At 47.0% G+C, this 22,235-nt stretch overlaps 23 non-coding genes across 23 annotated transcripts; 19 read left to right on the top strand and 4 right to left on the bottom strand.

The window, feature by feature from the left end:
- The first annotated feature begins 176 nt into the window (after positions 1-176).
- On the top strand, positions 177-249 carry trnaa-agc (transfer RNA alanine (anticodon AGC)). The gene has a single exon. It is a non-coding gene; the product is annotated as a tRNA-Ala (tRNA).
- Positions 250-637: 388 nt separating this feature from the next.
- On the top strand, positions 638-710 carry trnam-cau (transfer RNA methionine (anticodon CAU)). The gene has a single exon. It is a non-coding gene; the product is annotated as a tRNA-Met (tRNA).
- A 1,069-nt stretch (positions 711-1,779) lies between these two features.
- trnai-aau (transfer RNA isoleucine (anticodon AAU)) lies at positions 1,780-1,853 on the top strand. Its single transcript has one exon. It is a non-coding gene; the product is annotated as a tRNA-Ile (tRNA).
- A 710-nt stretch (positions 1,854-2,563) lies between these two features.
- Positions 2,564-2,635, bottom strand: trnad-guc (transfer RNA aspartic acid (anticodon GUC)). The gene has a single exon. It is a non-coding gene; the product is annotated as a tRNA-Asp (tRNA).
- Positions 2,636-3,228: 593 nt separating this feature from the next.
- trnaa-agc (transfer RNA alanine (anticodon AGC)) lies at positions 3,229-3,301 on the top strand. Its single transcript has one exon. It is a non-coding gene; the product is annotated as a tRNA-Ala (tRNA).
- A 388-nt stretch (positions 3,302-3,689) lies between these two features.
- Positions 3,690-3,762, top strand: trnam-cau (transfer RNA methionine (anticodon CAU)). Its single transcript has one exon. It is a non-coding gene; the product is annotated as a tRNA-Met (tRNA).
- Positions 3,763-7,125: 3,363 nt separating this feature from the next.
- trnai-aau (transfer RNA isoleucine (anticodon AAU)) lies at positions 7,126-7,199 on the top strand. The gene has a single exon. It is a non-coding gene; the product is annotated as a tRNA-Ile (tRNA).
- A 1,348-nt stretch (positions 7,200-8,547) lies between these two features.
- trnaa-agc (transfer RNA alanine (anticodon AGC)) lies at positions 8,548-8,620 on the top strand. The gene has a single exon. It is a non-coding gene; the product is annotated as a tRNA-Ala (tRNA).
- Positions 8,621-9,008: 388 nt separating this feature from the next.
- On the top strand, positions 9,009-9,081 carry trnam-cau (transfer RNA methionine (anticodon CAU)). Its single transcript has one exon. It is a non-coding gene; the product is annotated as a tRNA-Met (tRNA).
- A 1,829-nt stretch (positions 9,082-10,910) lies between these two features.
- On the bottom strand, positions 10,911-10,982 carry trnad-guc (transfer RNA aspartic acid (anticodon GUC)). The gene has a single exon. It is a non-coding gene; the product is annotated as a tRNA-Asp (tRNA).
- A 593-nt stretch (positions 10,983-11,575) lies between these two features.
- On the top strand, positions 11,576-11,648 carry trnaa-agc (transfer RNA alanine (anticodon AGC)). The gene has a single exon. It is a non-coding gene; the product is annotated as a tRNA-Ala (tRNA).
- A 388-nt stretch (positions 11,649-12,036) lies between these two features.
- Positions 12,037-12,109, top strand: trnam-cau (transfer RNA methionine (anticodon CAU)). The gene has a single exon. It is a non-coding gene; the product is annotated as a tRNA-Met (tRNA).
- Positions 12,110-13,179: 1,070 nt separating this feature from the next.
- Positions 13,180-13,253, top strand: trnai-aau (transfer RNA isoleucine (anticodon AAU)). The gene has a single exon. It is a non-coding gene; the product is annotated as a tRNA-Ile (tRNA).
- Positions 13,254-13,963: 710 nt separating this feature from the next.
- On the bottom strand, positions 13,964-14,035 carry trnad-guc (transfer RNA aspartic acid (anticodon GUC)). Its single transcript has one exon. It is a non-coding gene; the product is annotated as a tRNA-Asp (tRNA).
- Positions 14,036-14,628: 593 nt separating this feature from the next.
- Positions 14,629-14,701, top strand: trnaa-agc (transfer RNA alanine (anticodon AGC)). Its single transcript has one exon. It is a non-coding gene; the product is annotated as a tRNA-Ala (tRNA).
- A 388-nt stretch (positions 14,702-15,089) lies between these two features.
- trnam-cau (transfer RNA methionine (anticodon CAU)) lies at positions 15,090-15,162 on the top strand. Its single transcript has one exon. It is a non-coding gene; the product is annotated as a tRNA-Met (tRNA).
- A 1,070-nt stretch (positions 15,163-16,232) lies between these two features.
- Positions 16,233-16,306, top strand: trnai-aau (transfer RNA isoleucine (anticodon AAU)). The gene has a single exon. It is a non-coding gene; the product is annotated as a tRNA-Ile (tRNA).
- A 1,348-nt stretch (positions 16,307-17,654) lies between these two features.
- On the top strand, positions 17,655-17,727 carry trnaa-agc (transfer RNA alanine (anticodon AGC)). The gene has a single exon. It is a non-coding gene; the product is annotated as a tRNA-Ala (tRNA).
- Positions 17,728-18,115: 388 nt separating this feature from the next.
- trnam-cau (transfer RNA methionine (anticodon CAU)) lies at positions 18,116-18,188 on the top strand. Its single transcript has one exon. It is a non-coding gene; the product is annotated as a tRNA-Met (tRNA).
- Positions 18,189-19,257: 1,069 nt separating this feature from the next.
- Positions 19,258-19,331, top strand: trnai-aau (transfer RNA isoleucine (anticodon AAU)). Its single transcript has one exon. It is a non-coding gene; the product is annotated as a tRNA-Ile (tRNA).
- A 710-nt stretch (positions 19,332-20,041) lies between these two features.
- trnad-guc (transfer RNA aspartic acid (anticodon GUC)) lies at positions 20,042-20,113 on the bottom strand. The gene has a single exon. It is a non-coding gene; the product is annotated as a tRNA-Asp (tRNA).
- Positions 20,114-20,710: 597 nt separating this feature from the next.
- trnaa-agc (transfer RNA alanine (anticodon AGC)) lies at positions 20,711-20,783 on the top strand. The gene has a single exon. It is a non-coding gene; the product is annotated as a tRNA-Ala (tRNA).
- Positions 20,784-21,171: 388 nt separating this feature from the next.
- trnam-cau (transfer RNA methionine (anticodon CAU)) lies at positions 21,172-21,244 on the top strand. The gene has a single exon. It is a non-coding gene; the product is annotated as a tRNA-Met (tRNA).
- The last annotated feature ends 991 nt before the right edge of the window (positions 21,245-22,235 follow it).

Here is a 22,235-nt window from a genome sequence, read left to right as displayed (position 1 = left end):
ATAAGACAAGATTTGAGGCCGGGACCTCTCGCAACCGGATAGCAAACCCAAACCAACGAGCCGGAGAGGTCGTGAGTGCTCTGATTTCAAGTGTGTTTTCCATGAGTGTGCGATCGCACAGAAGACTCGTGAGAGATTTATTGTGCATGGGAGGGAGCTGATCTTTCACAGAGCGAGGGGGATTAGCTCAGATGGTAGAGCGCTCGCTTAGCATGCGAGAGGTAGCGGGATCGATGCCCGCATCCTCCAGCTTTTGCGCTCTATGTACTAGAGAGGACAGACACTCTCGGGATGGAATGATGAAAGTGGGAGAGGCTTTTCCCCCTTCACCCACGACACGATCCACACTCAGACTGCTTAGATATAACTCACAATTGCTTTTTACTCCTTTTCTGAACGTTGTTTGCCTGATGTACGTTTCAAAGTTTTGTGGTCATCAGTTTAATGCGCTTTATTGACTTCGCGTGGTGTTCTGGTCTCTTTACCGGTGAGTTATGAAGATGAGATCTTCCCTTTTCTTCAGCCCGGCGTTTTAATCTTTTGGGGGAATATGGTCTGAGTTACGACAGTCACACGGAAATAATGTTCATACATATAATGTTCATTTCAACATGAGCTGGAACACAGCCACTATCCAGCCTCGTTAGCGCAGTAGGTAGCGCGTCAGTCTCATAATCTGAAGGTCGTGAGTTCGATCCTCACACGGGGCAGGGATCATTCCTGTTTTGGGCTTTTCACAGATGGGGCGTGAGACGTTCACTCACACGCGTGTTCTTCACTTCCACGCTGAATACGAGATGTTAAGTCCGCGATAAACATGGTTCGATCCCTCGCTATGATGCTCGGTGTCCACTCACATGTTTTTAAAATAATGATACATCAGAGCAGCAGATAAACTCCGAGTGGTGAAGGTGTCTCCACCATCGGATCTTGTAAACCAGCAGTCAGCCCATCAGCTGCAGCACCTGGCTATAACCTCACGACACTGGCTCTGGTGTACTACCGAGGAGGGCTGGATATTTCTTCCAACAATAATAGAAGAAAAGACGGGCTCGTCCGGGATTTGAACCTGGGACCTCTCGCATCCAAAAGGTGAATCATTTAATCAATTAATAGTCAATTAATCATGAAGAGAGCAGGTTGGAGTGGAAATGATGCTGGAACGACCCCGTGTTAGATACCTGTCTCCCCATTGGGAGGTAGTATTCACTACCAGTTTATGAGCGTCTTTACACATCCGAGAGCCAGTGAAAACACCATTTCCTCTCACCTGGCCCGTGCTCTGTCGGAAGGACTTCTTAACGCGTTTTAAAACTCAAAACCGAAGCTGAAATAATCGATTCCGAACGTGTTTGTAGCGTCTGTGGAGGAGCGGTAGAGGTACCACAGCTGAGAACACGTTTCTGAAGATAATCGAAATGAAACCCGTATGGACACCGGTTTACTTCGTGTCACAGTAAACTTCCTACTGAATAAAACCTGTAATTCAAATACGTAATGTTGTAGACTTTTTGAACATTTCCATGTACATGTAGACTTCTTTCATTAGTGTTCTAAGGAGACAACATGAGAGAAGCTGTGTCACCAGTGGGATTCGCCAGCCGGTGTCACTCTGGTATTTAAACTCGGACCTGTGATCGTCCTGGTTACTGTGCGGTTCCTGGGACTGGGAGTGTGTCCCTCCCCCGCCCTGAATTAGACGCTGGTCCGTCTCAGGTCTTTGGAAAAATCTCTACAGTCTCACTTGCTCAGGGTCAGAGGTGGACCCACGTCTCATGTGGCCGGTTAGCTCAGTTGGTTAGAGCGTGGTGCTAATAACGCCAAGGTCGCGGGTTCGATCCCCGTACGGGCCACTGTCTCACCTTTTATACACCAGATACCCCAGGCGAACTGAACCGACTGCTTCGGATCGGGACCCAGACGGAGGCGGAAGGTCGTCAGAACCGAGGGCGGGACTTCTGTGGTGAACAGAAGAAAACCAAACCCACCGATCTTTCCATCAATTCAACAGTGAGAGACGTTCACTTATTTACAAACAGCAGATCGACAACGTCAGAATCCCATCTTAGTGTGTCCTGCATATTAAGTTACTAATTAAAAACATAATGTCAAATAATAAAGAATAAACTGAGCTTATTTTTGAGTCTGATCTAGGCTCAAGCAGGCGGCATGTTCTGGATTGCTGTTTCAGCTCTAACCGGAGACTGGAGTTTGTCTCATTTTCAATCACACATGAAACACTTTCACACACGAGGGGAAACAAGCGCGTGTGAGAAGAGTGGTTTGAACCCACGCCTCTAGTGAAGACCGTCAGTGGGATTAAAGACAAGCTTGTGCCCCGGTGCTCTTTTTAGAGGGGCTCCTTCCGGCACAGATTGACGATTGTTTAACATTTCACCATGAACGGGGCTCAAACTCCTGTAATTACTCACCCGTAAGAAGAGAAGTCATGTCATTGAACACGTGTCTAAGTAAACAATTCATAGAATTAACGTAAATTAACAATTCACGGAGTTAAAACGTTTTTTTTTAATTAAAGTGAGGTAGTTAAAAAGTAATCTGTCTCCCCGTCGGGGAATCGAACCCCGGTCTCCCGCGTGACAGGCGGGGATACTCACCACTATACTAACGAGGAGTACGTCTCTGTTGCTGCTCGTTGGTCAGTTACTGCTAACAGAAATGAGACTGAAAATGTGTAGAGATGATATACGAATCACCGTGTGCTTTCACTTGTCCCAAGCTCAGTTGAAAGAACTTTCCAGCGTTAGAAACCTCATGAATAACAACTGATTCTACACGTGTTAGCAGTGTGTGAGGAGGAGCAGTAACACAGACAGGTGGAAAAGCAGATCTAGAAAAAGTGTTTTTTCTGCTAATTACACGCAAGTGGGAGACTCCCTCTCTGAAGAGTCCCGTCTCCCTGCAAGAGAGAAGACCAGTCAATCAGATGTACTCTAAAAAACCAACATGAGAAAATCGCAGTGTGTCAGGAGTCCTTTCATAAAAGCAGAAAACACGAGTAGTGCTGGACGTACGTTCTTGTAATCATGGAATAAGACAAGATTTGAGGCCGGGACCTCTCGCAACCGGATAGCAAACCCAAACCAACGAGCCGGAGAGGTCGTGAGTGCTCTGATTTCAAGTGTGTTTTCCATGAGTGTGCGATCGCACAGAAGACTCGTGAGAGATTTATTGTGCATGGGAGGGAGCTGATCTTTCACAGAGCGAGGGGGATTAGCTCAGATGGTAGAGCGCTCGCTTAGCATGCGAGAGGTAGCGGGATCGATGCCCGCATCCTCCAGCTTTTGCGCTCTATGTACTAGAGAGGACAGACACTCTCGGGATGGAATGATGAAAGTGGGAGAGGCTTTTCCCCCTTCACCCACGACACGATCCACACTCAGACTGCTTAGATATAACTCACAATTGCTTTTTACTCCTTTTCTGAACGTTGTTTGCCTGATGTACGTTTCAAAGTTTTGTGGTCATCAGTTTAATGCGCTTTATTGACTTCGCGTGGTGTTCTGGTCTCTTTACCGGTGAGTTATGAAGATGAGATCTTCCCTTTTCTTCAGCCCGGCGTTTTAATCTTTTGGGGGAATATGGTCTGAGTTACGACAGTCACACGGAAATAATGTTCATACATATAATGTTCATTTCAACATGAGCTGGAACACAGCCACTATCCAGCCTCGTTAGCGCAGTAGGTAGCGCGTCAGTCTCATAATCTGAAGGTCGTGAGTTCGATCCTCACACGGGGCAGGGATCATTCCTGTTTTGGGCTTTTCACAGATGGGGCGTGAGACGTTCACTCACACGCGTGTTCTTCACTTCCACGCTGAATACGAGATGTTAAGTCCGCGATAAACACGGTTCGATCCCTCGCTATGATGCTCGGTGTCCACTCACATGTTTTTAAAATAATGATACATCAGAGCAGCAGATAAACTCCGAGTGGTGAAGGTGTCTCCACCATCGGATCTTGTAAACCAGCAGTCAGCCCATCAGCTGCAGCACCTGGCTATAACCTCACGACACTGGCTCTGGTGTACTACCGAGGAGGGCTGGATATTTCTTCCAACAATAATAGAAGAAAAGACGGGCTCGTCCGGGATTTGAACCTGGGACCTCTCGCACCCAAAAGGTGAATCATTTAATCAATTAATAGTCAATTAATCATGAAGAGAGCAGGTTGGAGTGGAAATGATGCTGGAACGAGCCCGTGTTAGATACCTGTCTCCCCATTGGGAGGTAGTATTCACTACCAGTTTATGAGCGTCTTTACACATCCGAGAGCCGGTGAAAACACCATTTCCTCTCACCTGGCCCGTGCTCTGTCGGAAGGACTTCTTAACGCGTTTTAAAACTCAAAACCGAAGCTGAAATAATCGATTCCGAACGTGTTTGTAGCGTCTGTGGAGGAGCGGTAGAGGTACCACAGCTGAGAACACGTTTCTGAAGATAATCGAAATGAAACCCGTATGGACACCGGTTTACCTCGTGTCACAGTAAACTTCCTACTGAATAAAACCTGTAATTCAAATACGTAATGTTGTAGACTTTTTGAACATTTCCATGTACATGTAGACTTCTTTCATTAGTGCTCTAAGGAGACAACATGAGAGAAGCTGTGTCACCAGTGGGATTCGCCAGCCGGTGTCACTCTGGTATTTAGATAGATAGATAGATACTTTATTGATCCCGTGAGGGAAATTGCAGTGCAACAGCAGCTTAACACACACAACACAGCCACAGTGTAACGAATTATATACTAATAGTACAATACATACAATACAATACAAGAGTTACTCACAGTCCGGACACACAAGAGGAAACTAGAACAGAACAGTACACAGAAAATCGTATCACACGTATGAATATAAATATAGATGTAACCATAGATATAAATATAAATATAAATGTATTGCACAGGTCCCTGGCATATATTGCACAAAAGTGGTTGTAAACGGGAAAAAGAAAAAGAAAAAGAAAAAGAAAGAGAACAGATGTAGCAGTATATGTGTATATGCGTTTAGTCCAGAAACAGGTCACTGTCGCTGTTGCCTCTGCCAAGACGCAAGGTGGATGCGTTGTACAGTCTTATGGCAGACGGCAAGAATGACCTCCTGTAGCGCTCCCTGTCGCACCGTGGGTGAATCAGTCTATTGCTGAACGTGCTCTTCATTCCTGCAAGCCTGTCATAGAGGGGATGGGAGAAGTTGTCCATGATGGCCTCCAGTTTGGACATCATTCTCCTCTCAGCCACTACCTCCAAGGGGTCCAGGTCAGACCCAATGACAGAGCTCGCTCTCCTGATGAGCTTGTTCAGCCTTTTGGAATTCACTGCTCTAATCCCAGAGCCCCAGCACACCACTGCGTAGAAAATGGCACTCGCTACCACCGACTGATAAAACATGTGTAGCATCTTACTACACACATTGAAGGACCTGAGCCTCCTCAAGAAGTAAAGTCGGCTCTGTCCGTTCTTATAGATGGCCTCGATGTTCTTAGACCATTCCAGTCTATCGTCGATGTGCACTCCCAGGTACTTGTACGAGTCCACCATCTCCACGCCACTCCCATGGATGTAGACAGGAGTAGGTTTGACCTTTTTCCTCCTGAAATCTACCACCAGTTCCTTTGTCTTTGTAACATTCAGTTCCAAGTGGTTCACCCCACACCACTCCACAAAGCTGCTGACCAGTCCTCTGTACTCCTCCTCCTGCTCACCCTTGATACATCCCACAATCGCAGAGTCATCTGAGAACTTTTGCAGGTGGCATGACTTTGAGTTGTACTTAAAGTCCGAAGTATAGAGGGTGAAGAGGAATGGAGAAAGAACTGTCCCTTGAGGTGCCCCTGTGTTACTCACTACCAGTTCAGACACGCAGTTCTGAAGTCTCACAGACTGTGGTCTGCCCGTCAGGTAGTCAGTGATCCACGAGGTCATGGAGGCATCGACTTGCATCTCCTCCAGCTTCCTCCTTAGAAGTAAGGGCTGGATGGTATTGAAGGCACTGGAGAAGTCGAAAAACATGATCCTTACAGTGTTGCCAGCCCTGTCCAGGTGTGAGTAGGCCCTTTGCAGCATGTAGATGATCGCATCCTCCACACCAACACTGGGCTGGTAGGCAAACTGTAGGGTGTCCAGTGATGAGCTGACCATGGGTCTCAGGTGGGATAAGACCAGTCTCTCCAGTGTCTTCATGATGTGAGAAGTCAGTGCAACTGGTCTGTAGTCGTTGAGGACAGAGGGGCGCCCTTTCTTTGGTACCGGGACCAGGCATGATGTCTTCCAGAGCACCGGGACTCTCTCCAAGCGCAGGCTCAGGTTGAACAGTCGCTGGAGCACTCCGCTCAGCTGATCAGCACAGGCCCTCAGAACTCTGGGACAGATGTTATCTGGTCCTGTGGCCTTACCCCCGTGCAGCCTCTTCAGCTCCTTCTTCACCTGGTCAGCTGTGATGGTCAGCCTGGCCCGGGGGATGATGCTCATAGTGCTTTCAGTGCCGGAGGTGTTAATGGCGGAGGTGTTGGAGAGTGGCAGCTGTGGGGGATGGGTGGGTGAGCAGCCGTCGGGGGTTGTAGCTGTAGGCGGCCATGTTTGTGGGGGGATGGAGGAGGTGTTGGGCAGTTGCAGCTGTGAAGGGTTAGGGAGCGTGTGGCTGTGGGGGGATGGGTGTTGCGCCACAGAGGACCCAGAATCAAACCTGTTAAAGAACTGGTTCAACTTGTTGGCCATCTCCAGGTTCCCTTCTGTTGCAACCCCAGCCTGTTTGAAGCCAGTGATCTCTCTCATGCTGCTCCATACATCTCTCACCCTATTCCTTTGCAGCTTGTCCTCTACCTTCCTCCTGTAGGCATCCTTGCTCTCTCTTAACTTCTGCTTTAGCTCCCTCTGTACACGCTTGACCTCTTCCTTATCTCCCCTCCTAAAGGCTCTCTTCTTGTCATTCAGAAGAGCCTTAAACTCGGACCTGTGATCGTCCTGGTTACTGTGCGGTTCCTGGGACTGGGAGTGTGTCCCTCCCCCGCCCTGAATTAGACGCTGGTCCGTCTCAGGTCTTTGGAAAAATCTCTACAGTCTCACTTGCTCAGGGTCAGAGGTGGACACACGTCTCATGTGGCCGGTTAGCTCAGTTGGTTAGAGCGTGGTGCTAATAACGCCAAGGTCGCGGGTTCGATCCCCGTACGGGCCACTGTCTCACCTTTTATACACCAGATACCCCAGGCGAACTGAACCGACTGCTTCGGATCGGGACCCAGACGGAGGCGGAAGGTCGTCAGAACCGAGGGCGGGACTTCTGTGGTGAACAGAAGAAAACCAAACCCACCGATCTTTCCATCAATTCAACAGTGAGAGACGTTCACTTATTTACAAACAGCAGATCGACAACGTCAGAATCCCATCTTAGTGTGTCCTGCATATTAAGTTACTAATTAAAAACATAATGTCAAATAATAAAGAATAAACTGAGCTTATTTTTGAGTCTGATCTAGGCTCAAGCAGGCGGCATGTTCTGGATTGCTGTTTCAGCTCTAACCGGAGACTGGAGTTTGTCTCATTTTCAATCACACATGAAACACTTTCACACACGAGGGGAAACAAGCGCGTGTGAGAAGAGTGGTTTGAACCCACGCCTCTAGTGAAGACCGTCAGTGGGATTAAAGACAAGCTTGTGCCCCGGTGCTCTTTTTAGAGGGGCTCCTTCCGGCACAGATTGACGATTGTTTAACATTTCACCATGAACGGGGCTCAAACTCCTGTAATTACTCACCCGTAAGAAGAGAAGTCATGTCATTGAACACGTGTCTAAGTAAACAATTCATAGAATTAACGTAAATTAACAATTCACGGAGTTAAAACGTTTTTTTTTAATTAAAGTGAGGTAGTTAAAAAGTAATCTGTCTCCCGCGTGACAGGCGGGGATACTCACCACTATACTAACGAGGAGTACGTCTCTGTTGCTGCTCGTTGGTCAGTTACTGCTAACAGAAATGAGACTGAAAATGTGTAGAGATGATATACGAATCACCGTGTGCTTTCACTTGTCCCAAGCTCAGTTGAAAGAACTTTCCAGCGTTAGAAACCTCATGAATAACAACTGATTCTACACGTGTTAGTACTGTGTGAGGAGGAGCAGTAGCACAGACAGGTGGAAAAGCAGATCTAGAAAAAGTGTTTTTTCTGCTAATTACACGCAAGTGGGAGACTCCCTCTCTGAAGAGTCCCGTCTCCCTGCAAGAGAGAAGACCAGTCAATCAGATGTACTCTAAAAAACCAACATGAGAAAATCGCAGTGTGTCAGGAGTCCTTTCATAAAAGCAGAAAACACGAGTAGTGCTGGACGTACGTTCTTGTAATCATGGAATAAGACAAGATTTGAGGCCGGGACCTCTCGCAACCGGATAGCAAACCCAAACCAACGAGCCGGAGAGGTCGTGAGTGCTCTGATTTCAAGTGTGTTTTCCATGAGTGTGCGATCGCACAGAAGACTCGTGAGAGATTTATTGTGCATGGGAGGGAGCTGATCTTTCACAGAGCGAGGGGGATTAGCTCAGATGGTAGAGCGCTCGCTTAGCATGCGAGAGGTAGCGGGATCGATGCCCGCATCCTCCAGCTTTTGCGCTCTATGTACTAGAGAGGACAGACACTCTCGGGATGGAATGATGAAAGTGGGAGAGGCTTTTCCCCCTTCACCCACGACACGATCCACACTCAGACTGCTTAGATATAACTCACAATTGCTTTTTACTCCTTTTCTGAACGTTGTTTGCCTGATGTACGTTTCAAAGTTTTGTAGTCATCAGTTTAATGCGCTTTATTGACTTCGCGTGGTGTTCTGGTCTCTTTACCGGTGAGTTATGAAGATGAGATCTTCCCTTTTCTTCAGCCCGGCGTTTTAATCTTTTGGGGGAATATGGTCTGAGTTACGACAGTCACACGGAAATAATGTTCATACATATAATGTTCATTTCAACATGAGCTGGAACACAGCCACTATCCAGCCTCGTTAGCGCAGTAGGTAGCGCGTCAGTCTCATAATCTGAAGGTCGTGAGTTCGATCCTCACACGGGGCAGGGATCATTCCTGTTTTGGGCTTTTCACAGATGGGGCGTGAGACGTTCACTCACACGCGTGTTCTTCACTTCCACGCTGAATACGAGATGTTAAGACCGCGATAAACACGGTTCGATCCCTCGCTATGATGCTCGGTGTCCACTCACATGTTTTTAAAATAATGATACATCAGAGCAGCAGATAAACTCCGAGTGGTGAAGGTGTCTCCACCATCGGATCTTGTAAACCAGCAGTCAGCCCATCAGCTGCAGCACCTGGCTATAACCTCACGACACTGGCTCTGGTGTACTACCGAGGAGGGCTGGATATTTCTTCCAACAATAATAGAAGAAAAGACGGGCTCGTCCGGGATTTGAACCTGGGACCTCTCGCACCCAAAAGGTGAATCATTTAATCAATTAATAGTCAATTAATCATGAAGAGAGCAGGTTGGAGTGGAAATGATGCTGGAACGAGCCCGTGTTAGATACCTGTCTCCCCATTGGGAGGTAGTATTCACTACCAGTTTATGAGCGTCTTTACACATCCGAGAGCCGGTGAAAACACCATTTCCTCTCACCTGGCCCGTGCTCTGTCGGAAGGACTTCTTAACGCGTTTTAAAACTCAAAACCGAAGCTGAAATAATCGATTCCGAACGTGTTTGTAGCGTCTGTGGAGGAGCGGTAGAGGTACCCCAGCTGAGAACACGTTTCTGAAGATAATCGAAATGAAACCCGTATGGACACCGGTTTACCTCGTGTCACAGTTAACTTCCTACTGAATAAAACCTGTAATTCAAATACGTAATGTTGTAGACTTTTTGAACATTTCCATGTACATGTAGACTTCTTTCATTAGTGCTCTAAGGAGACAACATGAGAGAAGCTGTGTCACCAGTGGCATTCGCCAGCCGGTGTCACTCTGGTATTTAAACTCGGACCTGTGATCGTCCTGGTTACTGTGCGGTTCCTGGGACTGGGAGTGTGTCCCTCCCCCGCCCTGAATTAGACGCTGGTCCGTCTCAGGTCTTTGGAAAAATCTCTACAGTCTCACTTGCTCAGGGTCAGAGGTGGACACACGTCTCATGTGGCCGGTGCTAATAACGCCAAGGTCGCGGGTTCGATCCCCGTACGGGCCACTGTCTCACCTTTTATACACCAGATACCCCAGGCGAACTGAACCGACTGCTTCGGATCGGGACCCAGACGGAGGCGGAAGGTCGTCAGAACCGAGGGCGGGACTTCTGTGGTGAACAGAAGAAAACCAAACCCACCGATCTTTCCATCAATTCAACAGTGAGAGACGTTCACTTATTTACAAACAGCAGATCGACAACGTCAGAATCCCATCTTAGTGTGTCCTGCATATTAAGTTACTAATTAAAAACATAATGTCAAATAATAAAGAATAAACTGAGCTTATTTTTGAGTCTGATCTAGGCTCAAGCAGGCGGCATGTTCTGGATTGCTGTTTCAGCTCTAACCGGAGACTGGAGTTTGTCTCATTTTCAATCACACATGAAACACTTTCACACACGAGGGGAAACAAGCGCGTGTGAGAAGAGTGGTTTGAACCCACGCCTCTAGTGAAGACCGTCAGTGGGATTAAAGACAAGCTTGTGCCCCGGTGCTCTTTTTAGAGGGGCTCCTTCCGGCACAGATTGACGATTGTTTAACATTTCACCATGAACGGGGCTCAAACTCCTGTAATTACTCACCCGTAAGAAGAGAAGTCATGTCATTGAACACGTGTCTAAGTAAACAATTCATAGAATTAACGTAAATTAACAATTCACGGAGTTAAAACGTTTTTTTTTAATTAAAGTGAGGTAGTTAAAAAGTAATCTGTCTCCCCGTCGGGGAATCGAACCCCGGTCTCCCGCGTGACAGGCGGGGATACTCACCACTACACTAACGAGGAGTACGTCTCTGTTGCTGCTCGTTGGTCAGTTACTGCTAACAGAAATGAGACTGAAAATGTGTAGAGATGATATACGAATCACCGTGTGCTTTCACTTGTCCCAAGCTCAGTTGAAAGAACTTTCCAGCGTTAGAAACCTCATGAATAACAACTGATTCTACACGTGTTAGCAGTGTGTGAGGAGGAGCAGTAACACAGACAGGTGGAAAAGCAGATCTAGAAAAAGTGTTTTTTCTGCTAATTACACGCAAGTGGGAGACTCCCTCTCTGAAGAGTCCCGTCTCCCTGCAAGAGAGAAGACCAGTCAATCAGATGTACTCTAAAAAACCAACATGAGAAAATCGCAGTGTGTCAGGAGTCCTTTCATAAAAGCAGAAAACACGAGTAGTGCTGGACGTACGTTCTTGTAATCATGGAATAAGACAAGATCTGAGGCCGGGACCTCTCGCAACCGGATAGCAAACCCAAACCAACGAGCCGGAGAGGTCGTGAGTGCTCTGATTTCAAGTGTGTTTTCCATGAGTGTGCGATCGCACAGAAGACTCGTGAGAGATTTATTGTGCATGGGAGGGAGCTGATCTTTCACAGAGCGAGGGGGATTAGCTCAGATGGTAGAGCGCTCGCTTAGCATGCGAGAGGTAGCGGGATCGATGCCCGCATCCTCCAGCTTTTGCGCTCTATGTACTAGAGAGGACAGACACTCTCGGGATGGAATGATGAAAGTGGGAGAGGCTTTTCCCCCTTCACCCACGACACGATCCACACTCAGACTGCTTAGATATAACTCACAATTGCTTTTTACTCCTTTTCTGAACGTTGTTTGCCTGATGTACGTTTCAAAGTTTTGTGGTCATCAGTTTAATGCGCTTTATTGACTTCGCGTGGTGTTCTGGTCTCTTTACCGGTGAGTTATGAAGATGAGATCTTCCCTTTTCTTCAGCCCGGCGTTTTAATCTTTTGGGGGAATATGGTCTGAGTTACGACAGTCACACGGAAATAATGTTCATACATATAATGTTCATTTCAACATGAGCTGGAACACAGCCACTATCCAGCCTCGTTAGCGCAGTAGGTAGCGCGTCAGTCTCATAATCTGAAGGTCGTGAGTTCGATCCTCACACGGGGCAGGGATCATTCCTGTTTTGGGCTTTTCACAGATGGGGCGTGAGACGTTCACTCACACGCGTGTTCTTCACTTCCACGCTGAATACGAGATGTTAAGTCCGCGATAAACACGGTTCGATCCCTCGCTATGATGCTCGGTGTCCACTCACATGTTTTTAAAATAATGATACATCAGAGCAGCAGATAAACTCCGAGTGGTGAAGGTGTCTCCACCATCGGATCTTGTAAACCAGCAGTCAGCCCATCAGCTGCAGCACCTGGCTATAACCTCACGACACTGGCTCTGGTGTACTACCGAGGAGGGCTGGATATTTCTTCCAACAATAATAGAAGAAAAGACGGGCTCGTCCGGGATTTGAACCTGGGACCTCTCGCACCCAAAAGGTGAATCATTTAATCAATTAATAGTCAATTAATCATGAAGAGAGCAGGTTGGAGTGGAAATGATGCTGGAACGAGCCCGTGTTAGATACCTGTCTCCCCATTGGGAGGTAGTATTCACTACCAGTTTATGAGCGTCTTTACACATCCGAGAGCCGGTGAAAACACCATTTCCTCTCACCTGGCCCGTGCTCTGTCGGAAGGACTTCTTAACGCGTTTTAAAACTCAAAACCGAAGCTGAAATAATCGATTCCGAACGTGTTTGTAGCGTCTGTGGAGGAGCGGTAGAGGTACCACAGCTGAGAACACGTTTCTGAAGATAATCGAAATGAAACCCGTATGGACACCGGTTTACCTCGTGTCACAGTAACCTTCCTACTGAATAAAACCTGTAATTCAAAATACGTAATGTTGTAGACTTTTTGAACATTTCCATGTACATGTAGACTTCTTTCATTAGTGCTCTAAGGAGACAACATGAGAGAAGCTGTGTCACCAGTGGGATTCGCCAGCCGGTGTCACTCTGGTATTTAAACTCGGACCTGTGATCGTCCTGGTTACTGTGCGGTTCCTGGGACTGGGAGTGTGTCCCTCCCCCGCCCTGAATTAGACGCTGGTCCGTCTCAGGTCTTTGGAAAAATCTCTACAGTCTCACTTGCTCAGGGTCAGAGGTGGACCCACATCTCATGTGGCCGGTTAGCTCAGTTGGTTAGAGCGTGGTGCTAATAACGCCAAGGTCGCGGGTTCGATCCCCGTACGGGCCACTGTCTCACCTTTTATACACCAGATACCCCAGGCGAACTGAACCGACTGCTTCGAATCGGGACCCAGACGGAGGCGGAAGGTCGTCAGAACCGAGGGCGGGACTTCTGTGGTGAACAGAAGAAAACCAAACCCACCGATCTTTCCATCAATTCAACAGTGAGAGACGTTCACTTATTTACAAACAGCAGATCGACAACGTCAGAATCCCATCTTAGTGTGTCCTGCATATTAAGTTACTAATTAAAAACATAATGTCAAATAATAAAGAATAAACTGAGCTTATTTTTGAGTCTGATCTAGGCTCAAGCAGGCGGCATGTTCTGGATTGCTGTTTCAGCTCTAACCGGAGACTGGAGTTTGTCTCATTTTCAATCACACATGAAACACTTTCACACACGAGGGGAAACAAGCGCGTGTGAGAAGAGTGGTTTGAACCCACGCCTCTAGTGAAGACCGTCAGTGGGATTAAAGACAAGCTTGTGCCCCGGTGCTCTTTTTAGAGGGGCTCCTTCCGGCACAGATTGACGATTGTTTAACATTTCACCATGAACGGGGCTCAAACTCCTGTAATTACTCACCCGTAAGAAGAGAAGTCATGTCATTGAACACGTGTCTAAGTAAACAATTCATAGAATTAACGTAAATTAACAATTCACGGAGTTAAAACGTTTTTTTTTAATTAAAGTGAGGTAGTTAAAAAGTAATCTGTCTCCCCGTCGGGGAATCGAACCCCGGTCTCCCGCGTGACAGGCGGGGATACTCACCACTATACTAACGAGGAGTACGTCTCTGTTGCTGCTCGTTGGTCAGTTACTGCTAACAGAAATGAGACTGAAAATGTGTAGAGATGATATACGAATCACCGTGTGCTTTCACTTGTCCCAAGCTCAGTTGAAAGAACTTTCCAGCGTTAGAAACCTCATGAATAACAACTGATTCTACACGTGTTAGTACTGTGTGAGGAGGAGCAGTAGCACAGACAGGTGGAAAAGCAGATCTAGAAAAAGTGTTTTTTCTGCTAATTACACGCAAGTGGGAGACTCCCTCTCTGAAGAGTCCCGTCTCCCTGCAAGAGAGAAGACCAGTCAATCAGATGTACTCTAAAAAACCAACATGAGAAAATCGCAGTGTGTCAGGAGTCCTTTCATAAAAGCAGAAAACACGAGTAGTGCTGGACGTACGTTCTTGTAATCATGGAATAAGACAAGATTTGAGGCCGGGACCTCTCGCAACCGGATAGCAAACCCAAACCAACGAGCCGGAGAGGTCGTGAGTGCTCTGATTTCAAGTGTGTTTTCCATGAGTGTGCGATCGCACAGAAGACTCGTGAGAGATTTATTGTGCATGGGAGGGAGCTGATCTTTCACAGAGCGAGGGGGATTAGCTCAGATGGTAGAGCGCTCGCTTAGCATGCGAGAGGTAGCGGGATCGATGCCCGCATCCTCCAGCTTTTGCGCTCTATGTACTAGAGAGGACAGACACTCTCGGGATGGAATGATGAAAGTGGGAGAGGCTTTTCCCCCTTCACCCACGACACGATCCACACTCAGACTGCTTAGATATAACTCACAATTGCTTTTTACTCCTTTTCTGAACGTTGTTTGCCTGATGTACGTTTCAAAGTTTTGTGGTCATCAGTTTAATGCGCTTTATTGACTTCGCGTGGTGTTCTGGTCTCTTTACCGGTGAGTTATGAAGATGAGATCTTCCCTTTTCTTCAGCCCGGCGTTTTAATCTTTTGGGGGAATATGGTCTGAGTTACGACAGTCACACGGAAATAATGTTCATACATATAATGTTCATTTCAACATGAGCTGGAACACAGCCACTATCCAGCCGCGTTAGCGCAGTAGGTAGCGCGTCAGTCTCATAATCTGAAGGTCGTGAGTTCGATCCTCACACGGGGCAGGGATCATTCCTGTTTTGGGCTTTTCACAGATGGGGCGTGAGACGTTCACTCACACGCGTGTTCTTCACTTCCACGCTGAATACGAGATGTTAAGTCCGCGATAAACACGGTTCGATCCCTCGCTATGATGCTCGGTGTCCACTCACATGTTTTTAAAATAATGATACATCAGAGCAGCAGATAAACTCCGAGTGGTGAAGGTGTCTCCACCATCGGATCTTGTAAACCAGCAGTCAGCCCATCAGCTGCAGCACCTGGCTATAACCTCACGACACTGGCTCTGGTGTACTACCGAGGAGGGCTGGATATTTCTTCCAACAATAATAGAAGAAAAGACGGGCTCGTCCGGGATTTGAACCTGGGACCTCTCGCACCCAAAAGGTGAATCATTTAATCAATTAATAGTCAATTAATCATGAAGAGAGCAGGTTGGAGTGGAAATGATGCTGGAACGAGCCCGTGTTAGATACCTGTCTCCCCATTGGGAGGTAGTATTCACTACCAGTTTATGAGCGTCTTTACACATCCGAGAGCCGGTGAAAACACCATTTCCTCTCACCTGGCCCGTGCTCTGTCGGAAGGACTTCTTAACGCGTTTTAAAACTCAAAACCGAAGCTGAAATAATCGATTCCGAACGTGTTTGTAGCGTCTGTGGAGGAGCGGTAGAGGTACCACAGCTGAGAACACGTTTCTGAAGATAATCGAAATGAAACCAGTATGGACACCGGTTTACCTCGTGTCACAGTAACCTTCCTACTGAATAAAACCTGTAATTCAAAATACGTAATGTTGTAGACTTTTTGAACATTTCCATGTACATGTAGACTTCTTTCATTAGTGCTCTAAGGAGACAACATGAGAGAAGCTGTGTCACCAGTGGGATTCGCCAGCCGGTGTCACTCTGGTATTTAAACTCGGACCTGTGATCGTCCTGGTTACTGTGCGGTTCCTGGGACTGGGAGTGTGTCCCTCCCCCGCCCTGAATTAGACGCTGGTCCGTCTCAGGTCTTTGGAAAAATCTCTACAGTCTCACTTGCTCAGGGTCAGAGGTGGACCCACGTCTCATGTGGCCGGTTAGCTCAGTTGGTTAGAGCGTGGTGCTAATAACGCCAAGGTCGCGGGTTCGATCCCCGTACGGGCCACTGTCTCACCTTTTATACACCAGATACCCCAGGCGAACTGAACCGACTGCTTCGGATCGGGACCCAGACGGAGGCGGAAGGTCGTCAGAACCGAGGGCGGGACTTCTGTGGTGAACAGAAGAAAACCAAACCCACCGATCTTTCCATCAATTCAACAGTGAGAGACGTTCACTTATTTACAAACAGCAGATCGACAACGTCAGAATCCCATCTTAGTGTGTCCTGCATATTAAGTTACTAATTAAAAACATAATGTCAAATAATAAAGAATAAACTGAGCTTATTTTTGAGTCTGATCTAGGCTCAAGCAGGCGGCATGTTCTGGATTGCTGTTTCAGCTCTAACCGGAGACTGGAGTTTGTCTCATTTTCAATCACACATGAAACACTTTCACACACGAGGGGAAACAAGCGCGTGTGAGAAGAGTGGTTTGAACCCACGCCTCTAGTGAAGACCGTCAGTGGGATTAAAGACAAGCTTGTGCCCCGGTGCTCTTTTTAGAGGGGCTCCTTCCGGCACAGATTGACGATTGTTTAACATTTCACCATGAACGGGGCTCAAACTCCTGTAATTACTCACCCGTAAGAAGAGAAGTCATGTCATTGAACACGTGTCTAAGTAAACAATTAATAGAATTAACGTAAATTAACAATTCACGGAGTTAAAACGTTTTTTTTTAATTAAAGTGAGGTAGTTAAAAAGTAATCTGTCTCCCGCGTGACAGGCGGGGATACTCACCACTATACTAACGAGGAGTACATCTCTGTTGCTGCTCGTTGGTCAGTTACTGCTAACAGAAATGAGACTGAAAATGTGTAGAGATGATATACGAATCACCGTGTGCTTTCACTTGTCCCAAGCTCAGTTGAAAGAACTTTCCAGCGTTAGAAACCTCATGAATAACAACTGATTCTACACGTGTTAGTACTGTGTGAGGAGGAGCAGTAGCACAGACAGGTGGAAAAGCAGATCTAGAAAAAGTGTTTTTTCTGCTAATTACACGCAAGTGGGAGACTCCCTCTCTGAAGAGTCCCGTCTCCCTGCAAGAGAGAAGACCAGTCAATCAGATGTACTCTAAAAAACCAACATGAGAAAATCGCAGTGTGTCAGGAGTCCTTTCATAAAAGCAGAAAACACGAGTAGTGCTGGACGTACGTTCTTGTAATCATGGAATAAGACAAGATTTGAGGCCGGGACCTCTCGCAACCGGATAGCAAACCCAAACCAACGAGCCGGAGAGGTCGTGAGTGCTCTGATTTCAAGTGTGTTTTCCATGAGTGTGCGATCGCACAGAAGACTCGTGAGAGATTTATTGTGCATGGGAGGGAGCTGATCTTTCACAGAGCGAGGGGGATTAGCTCAGATGGTAGAGCGCTCGCTTAGCATGCGAGAGGTAGCGGGATCGATGCCCGCATCCTCCAGCTTTTGCGCTCTATGTACTAGAGAGGACAGACACTCTCGGGATGGAATGATGAAAGTGGGAGAGGCTTTTCCCCCTTCACCCACGACACGATCCACACTCAGACTGCTTAGATATAACTCACAATTGCTTTTTACTCCTTTTCTGAACGTTGTTTGCCTGATGTACGTTTCAAAGTTTTGTGGTCATCAGTTTAATGCGCTTTATTGACTTCGCGTGGTGTTCTGGTCTCTTTACCGGTGAGTTATGAAGATGAGATCTTCCCTTTTCTTCAGCCCGGCGTTTTAATCTTTTGGGGGAATATGGTCTGAGTTACGACAGTCACACGGAAATAATGTTCATACATATAATGTTCATTTCAACATGAGCTGGAACACAGCCACTATCCAGCCTCGTTAGCGCAGTAGGTAGCGCGTCAGTCTCATAATCTGAAGGTCGTGAGTTCGATCCTCACACGGGGCAGGGATCATTCCTGTTTTGGGCTTTTCACAGATGGGGCGTGAGACGTTCACTCACACGCGTGTTCTTCACTTCCACGCTGAATACGAGATGTTAAGTCCGCGATAAACATGGTTCGATCCCTCGCTATGATGCTCGGTGTCCACTCACATGTTTTTAAAATAATGATACATCAGAGCAGCAGATAAACTCCGAGTGGTGAAGGTGTCTCCACCATCGGATCTTGTAAACCAGCAGTCAGCCCATCAGCTGCAGCACCTGGCTATAACCTCACGACACTGGCTCTGGTGTACTACCGAGGAGGGCTGGATATTTCTTCCAACAATAATAGAAGAAAAGACGGGCTCGTCCGGGATTTGAACCTGGGACCTCTCGCATCCAAAAGGTGAATCATTTAATCAATTAATAGTCAATTAATCATGAAGAGAGCAGGTTGGAGTGGAAATGATGCTGGAACGACCCCGTGTTAGATACCTGTCTCCCCATTGGGAGGTAGTATTCACTACCAGTTTATGAGCGTCTTTACACATCCGAGAGCCAGTGAAAACACCATTTCCTCTCACCTGGCCCGTGCTCTGTCGGAAGGACTTCTTAACGCGTTTTAAAACTCAAAACCGAAGCTGAAATAATCGATTCCGAACGTGTTTGTAGCGTCTGTGGAGGAGCGGTAGAGGTACCACAGCTGAGAACACGTTTCTGAAGATAATCGAAATGAAACCCGTATGGACACCGGTTTACTTCGTGTCACAGTAAACTTCCTACTGAATAAAACCTGTAATTCAAATACGTAATGTTGTAGACTTTTTGAACATTTCCATGTACATGTAGACTTCTTTCATTAGTGTTCTAAGGAGACAACATGAGAGAAGCTGTGTCACCAGTGGGATTCGCCAGCCGGTGTCACTCTGGTATTTAAACTCGGACCTGTGATCGTCCTGGTTACTGTGCGGTTCCTGGGACTGGGAGTGTGTCCCTCCCCCGCCCTGAATTAGACGCTGGTCCGTCTCAGGTCTTTGGAAAAATCTCTACAGTCTCACTTGCTCAGGGTCAGAGGTGGACCCACGTCTCATGTGGCCGGTTAGCTCAGTTGGTTAGAGCGTGGTGCTAATAATGCCAAGGTCGCGGGTTCGATCCCCGTACGGGCCACTGTCTCACCGTTTATACACCAGATACCCCAGGCGAACTGAACCGACTGCTTCGGATCGGGACCCAGACGGAGGCGGAAGGTCGTCAGAACCGAGGGCGGGACTTCTGTGGTGAACAGAAGAAAACCAAACCCACCGATCTTTCCATCAATTCAACAGTGAGAGACGTTCGCTTATTTACAAACAGCAGATCGACAAAGTCAGAATCCCATCTTAGTGTGTCCTGCATATTAAGTTACTAATTAAAAACATAATGTCAAATAATAAAGAATAAACTGAGCTTATTTTTGAGTCTGATCTAGGCTCAAGCAGGCGGCATGTTCTGGATTGCTGTTTCAGCTCTAACCGGAGACTGGAGTTTGTCTCATTTTCAATCACACATGAAACACTTTCACACACGAGGGGAAACAAGCGCGTGTGAGAAGAGTGGTTTGAACCCACGCCTCTAGTGAAGACCGTCAGTGGGATTAAAGACAAGCTTGTGCCCCGGTGCTCTTTTTAGAGGGGCTCCTTCCGGCACAGATTGACGATTGTTTAACATTTCACCATGAACGGGGCTCAAACTCCTGTAATTACTCACCCGTAAGAAGAGAAGTCATGTCATTGAACACGTGTCTAAGTAAACAATTCATAGAATTAACGTAAATTAACAATTAACGGAGTTAAAACGTTTTTTTTTTATTAAAGTGAGGTAGTTAAAAAGTAATCTGTCTCCCCGTCGGGGAATCGAACCCCGGTCTCCCGCGTGACAGGCGGGGATACTCACCACTATACTAACGAGGAGTACGTCTCTGTTGCTGCTCGTTGGTCAGTTACTGCTAACAGAAATGAGACTGAAAATGTGTAGAGATGATATACGAATCACCGTGTGCTTTCACTTGTCCCAAGCTCAGTTGAAAGAACTTTCCAGCGTTAGAAACCTCATGAATAACAACTGATTCTACACGTGTTAGCAGTGTGTGAGGAGGAGCAGTAACACAGACAGGTGGAAAAGCAGATCTAGAAAAAGTGTTTTTTCTGCTAATTACACGCAAGTGGGAGACTCCCTCTCTGAAGAGTCCCGTCTCCCTGCAAGAGAGAAGACCAGTCAATCAGATGTACTCTAAAAAACCAACATGAGAAAATCGCAGTGTGTCAGGAGTCCTTTCATAAAAGCAGAAAACACGAGTAGTGCTGGACGTACGTTCATGGAATTAATCATGGAATAAGACAAGATTTGAGGCCGGGACCTCTCGCAACCGGATAGCAAACCCAAACCAACGAGCCGGAGAGGTCGTGAGTGCTCTGATTTCAAGTGTGTTTTCCATGAGTGTGCGATCGCACAGAAGACTCGTGAGAGATTTATTGTGCATGGGAGGGAGCTGATCTTTCACAGCGCGAGGGGGATTAGCTCAGATGGTAGAGCGCTCGCTTAGCATGCGAGAGGTAGCGGGATCGATGCCCGCATCCTCCAGCTTTTGCGCTCTATGTACTAGAGAGGACAGACACTCTCGGGATGGAATGATGAAAGTGGGAGAGGCTTTTCCCCCTTCACCCACGACACGATCCACACTCAGACTGCTTAGATATAACTCACAATTGCTTTTTACTCCTTTTCTGAACGTTGTTTGCCTGATGTACGTTTCAAAGTTTTGTGGTCATCAGTTTAATGCGCTTTATTGACTTCGCGTGGTGTTCTGGTCTCTTTACCGGTGAGTTATGAAGATGAGATCTTCCCTTTTCTTCAGCCCGGCGTTTTAATCTTTTGGGGGAATATGGTCTGAGTTACGACAGTCACACGGAAATAATGTTCATACATATAATGTTCATTTCAACATGAGCTGGAACACAGCCACTATCCAGCCTCGTTAGCGCAGTAGGTAGCGCGTCAGTCTCATAATCTGAAGGTCGTGAGTTCGATCCTCACACGGGGCAGGGATCATTCCTGTTTTGGGCTTTTCACAGATGGGGCGTGAGACGTTCACTCACACGCGTGTTCTTCACTTCCACGCTGAATACGAGATGTTAAGTCCGCGATAAACACGGTTCGATCCCTCGCTATGATGCTCGGTGTCCACTCACATGTTTTTAAAATAATGATACATCAGAGCAGCAGATAAACTCCGAGTGGTGAAGGTGCCTCCACCATCGGATCTTGTAAACCAGCAGTCAGCCCATCAGCTGCAGCACCTGGCTATAACCTCACAACACTGGCTCTGGTGTACTACCGAGGAGGGCTGGATATTTCTTCCAACAATAATAGAAGAAAAGACGGGCTCGTCCGGGATTTGAACCTGGGACCTCTCGCACACAAAAGGTGAATCATTTAATCAATTAATAGTCAATTAATCATGAAGAGAGCAGGTTGGAGTGGAAATTATGCTGGAACGAGCCCATGTTAGATACCTGTCTCCCCATTGGGAGGTAGTACTCACTACCAGTTTATGAGCGTCTTTACACATCCGAGAGCCGGTGAAAACACCATTTCCTCTCACCTGGCCCGTGCTCTGTCGGAAGGACTTCTTAACGCGTTTTAAAACTCAAAACCGAAGCTGAAATAATCGATTCCGAACGTGTTTGTAGCGTCTGTGGAGGAGCAGTAGAGGTACCACAGCTGAGAACACGTTTCTGAAGATAATCGAAATGAAACCCGTATGGACACCGGGTGTCTGAGAGGAAACAGCTCCCGCTCCTCGTTAGTATAGGGGTGAGTATCCCCGCCTGTCACCCGGGAGAATCTTTTGAGAAGTTCATCCGAAGATGAAACAATTCCGTTAATTTCTGCGATTTCCACCAATAAAGAGAAGTGGAAGTAATTTTGATTTATTCATAGGTCGTCTTTTCATCATGATGTGTATTTCTGGGTCAGTAGACTAAAATGAGCCTCACTGGCCCGTACGGGGATCGAACCCACAGCCTTGACATT

Source organism: Lepisosteus platostomus, chromosome 6, assembly GCF_059453375.1.
Source record: "Lepisosteus platostomus isolate fLepPlt1 chromosome 6, fLepPlt1.hap1, whole genome shotgun sequence".
Taxonomy (NCBI): Eukaryota; Metazoa; Chordata; class Actinopteri; order Semionotiformes; family Lepisosteidae; genus Lepisosteus; species Lepisosteus platostomus.
Note: the sequence above shows the minus strand (reverse complement) of the source record. Positions and strands in the feature narration are given on the sequence as shown.